This window comes from Malus sylvestris, chromosome 15 (assembly GCF_916048215.2).
Source record: "Malus sylvestris chromosome 15, drMalSylv7.2, whole genome shotgun sequence".
In the NCBI taxonomy this organism is placed as follows: domain Eukaryota; kingdom Viridiplantae; phylum Streptophyta; class Magnoliopsida; order Rosales; family Rosaceae; genus Malus; species Malus sylvestris.
The window spans coordinates 49,627,111-49,630,250 of record NC_062274.1 but is presented as its reverse complement, the minus strand read 5'-3'; the positions used below and the strand labels follow the sequence as shown (position 1 = coordinate 49,630,250).

Below are 3,140 nucleotides of genomic sequence, written 5' to 3'. Positions count from 1 at the left end.
TGAATGAATATATGATTGATTGTCATTAAAAAGAATATAATAATTTTCATCATCGTCGATCAGCAGAAGCGCCACAAGCGAATGTCACTTTCCTCATATAAGTCATACATCATAGCTGGATGTGGATCCAAGGTCAATCATCTGTTTTACTTTTTCTTCGGTGCCGTTTTCAATTTGGTTTGTTTTTTTGGAAACTAGGAATAACATCACCAGGGCAAAGATGCCACAACAGTACAAAAAGCCTACACTGAGGCAAGCAACAACTGACCAACAAAAAACCAAGCAGCGAAGGGGGTAAGGAGTGAAGATGCTAGAACCGAGTTCGAACATCACCCCCTCTACTACTATAAAAGTCTAAGGTGGACAAGGTAATCCATCCTTATTTAAAACAAAAACCAACCAAGATGGAGGTCTATTAACCCATATGACATTGCACATCTTCGTATTGCTGCGAGACGCCAACCTGTCCGCCACCAAATTGGCTGATCTTGGAACTAGGGCTGGGTTCAAAAAATCAAAAACCGAAAAAAATCGAGAACCGAACCGGATCGAGACTGAAAAAAACCAAACAAAAAAAAAATCGAACCAAAACTGTCAAAACCGAACCGAACTGAATTTGGTTGTTTCGGTTCAGTTTTTAAGGTTCGAAAACCAAACTGAATCGAACCGAACCAAATTAATTAAATTAATATATTTTTTAATTTTTTATTATTTAAATATTTGTTTTGGGTATAATATATATATATATATATATATATATATATATATATATGTGTGTGTGTGTGTTGGAATTAGGGGTGGTTCGGTATGGGATCCCATACCGAAACCCTTGTCCCGATTCCCAAACCGAAATTTTCGGGAATCCCGAAATAGTTTCGGGATGTCGGGACAAATCGGGAATCCCGAAATGATTTTGGGCTTTTAAACTAAAATTTGACATATTATGCTTTTAGGCCCAATCTGCCAATTTGTTTTTACTAATCTGCCAATCAAATGGCAATGCTTGTTTCTACTAATCTCTACTTAATACTAACACTTAGTTTTCATTTCCATACAGAGAGTGATGGATCAACTACAAAATAGTGAAAGAAAACTAAGAAGCTCAAAACTGTACACAAAAACCAAAATCAAGCAAAACGAAGAAGCTCAAAACTAAACATTGCAAAGTAACCTGTTAATCATGCCCGAAAAATTTGATCACAGAAACTGAGCAAGCATGCCAAGAATCAAAGCAAACCCCACAAGAGTCAAGAAATGATAATTGATCCATTCGAAAAGTACCCAGACAAGTTCTGTGCACAAATTTGACATAGTTTCATAGTATATATATAACCAATCTGCCCACTGCCCATATGTGCAGTGGTGAAAAACTTTATCAACTAAATAGAATGATGTGTTGAAAACTCTGTTAAAATCTCATGGCCATAATTTTTTTTCCCTTAAAGAACTTGACTTTTAAAATATCAAATTTTTTAGACTTTTATTTGGTCCAAAAACACTGGCAATGTGATAGCGAGGACCGCAATCACAAGCACTTTACGGCCGACTGCCGAGCGGCGTATTAAAAAACTAAGCAGTTCTTTAGTTAATGGCAAGGAGATTTAACAGTTGGTCTATCCACGCACAACAGAACAACATTAATTTCCAAACGCTACAACATCATTGATCTTCATCCAGCTAAAATCCCGATTACCCATGAGTTCAAAGTTCAACCAAACAGTCTTAAATCCCAAACATTAATTCAAACAGAACGACATCTACATCCAAACAATCTTAAATTTACGAGTAAGAAACACGAAAGTTACAAACTTTTTTACCTGAGATGGAGGAAGAAGAAGAAGGAAGAGGATGCCTGAGGCGGACCGTGGGTTGTGGAAGGAAAGGCCGAGGAAGAAATGAAGTAGTGAACTCTGCAATTCATCAGGTGTGGTGGTGGGCCGGTGGCTGGCCGGAATTAGTCACAGAGAGAGAGATGAGATAAAGGCTCGTCGGCTAGATGAGGGAGAGATCAGAGACGAGAGATTAGGGCTCGGCTGTTCGATTCGATAGAAACAATGGAACGAAAGTGAAGTTTGTGAAATGGTATTCTGACCTAAAAACATATGGACGGCAAAGATTAAATCCAAAAGAATGAACGGTTGAAATAATTCTCTTATAATTAAAATATATATTTATAATATTTATTTTCGGTTCGGTATGGGAATACCGAAAATTTGAGATGTAAAACCAAATCCCATACCGAAAATTTCGGTTTGGTTCGGGATTACATACCGAAAATTTCGGGATTTTTGGTTTGGGATCGGGATTTTTTCGGTTTGGTTTGGGATTTTTGGGATTTTTTTTCCAGCCCTAGTTGGAATGTGTAATGGGGTAATTATTATATTATTAAAATAATTAAAGTGTGGCTGACAAAAGTTGATCAAGCACATGGGTGCTTGCTTTCTAAAGATAGAAAGCCGTCTCTCTTTCTTATTCTCTGTAATCTCTCTTTCTCTACAACCAAGTTATTAAATATCGATGATATCGGAAATATCGGTAGTCCAAAAATACGAAAATTTCGATGGAAATATCGGGATATTATCGATATCGATAAAAATTGAATAAAAACCACGGAAATTGTAAGAAAAACTTGGAAATTTTTATTGAAACTTTGCAAGATGTTTATTTAGTCAATTATCTATTAGTTTATCACAAAAAATTGGAAGGAAATGCATTGCATGATAGATATAACTGATTTAAGTTGATTATATAGCGAGTTGGCAAACATAGAAAATAAATTGGTGAATGTAGAAAAAAAATTATCTATGAAGTGCAACGTAGAAAAAAAATTGGGAGAAGGGAGTTGGAACCTACATACCTTTATTTTTTAGTGGGAGTTGGCACCTTCATACCCTTTTTGTTTTTTGTAGGAGTTGGGACCTTCATACCACTGTTTCTTTCCTTGCCATTTTGACACTTTGTATTCTTTCCTTGTTAAATAAAAATTTTGAGAATAATTAAATGATGGATTGTAAGGTTCCCTTCAAATTAAAAACTGAAGATCTCGGGTTCGAAATCCGTTGCTAATGTGGAAGCCAGACTTGTGACTAGAATGAAGCTGAAGTATCTCTGTGAGTCTTCTCGACTCCCCAAAAAAGACA

General features: G+C 36.1%; 1 long non-coding RNA gene across 1 annotated transcript; it reads right to left on the bottom strand.

The window, feature by feature from the left end:
* On the bottom strand, positions 1-2,050 carry LOC126603947 (uncharacterized). The gene is made up of 2 exons (XR_007616436.1): positions 1,818-2,050; positions 1-554 (listed from the first exon to the last, which is right to left on the bottom strand). It is a non-coding gene; the product is annotated as an uncharacterized LOC126603947 (long non-coding RNA).
* Positions 2,051-3,140: the final 1,090 nt, after the last annotated feature.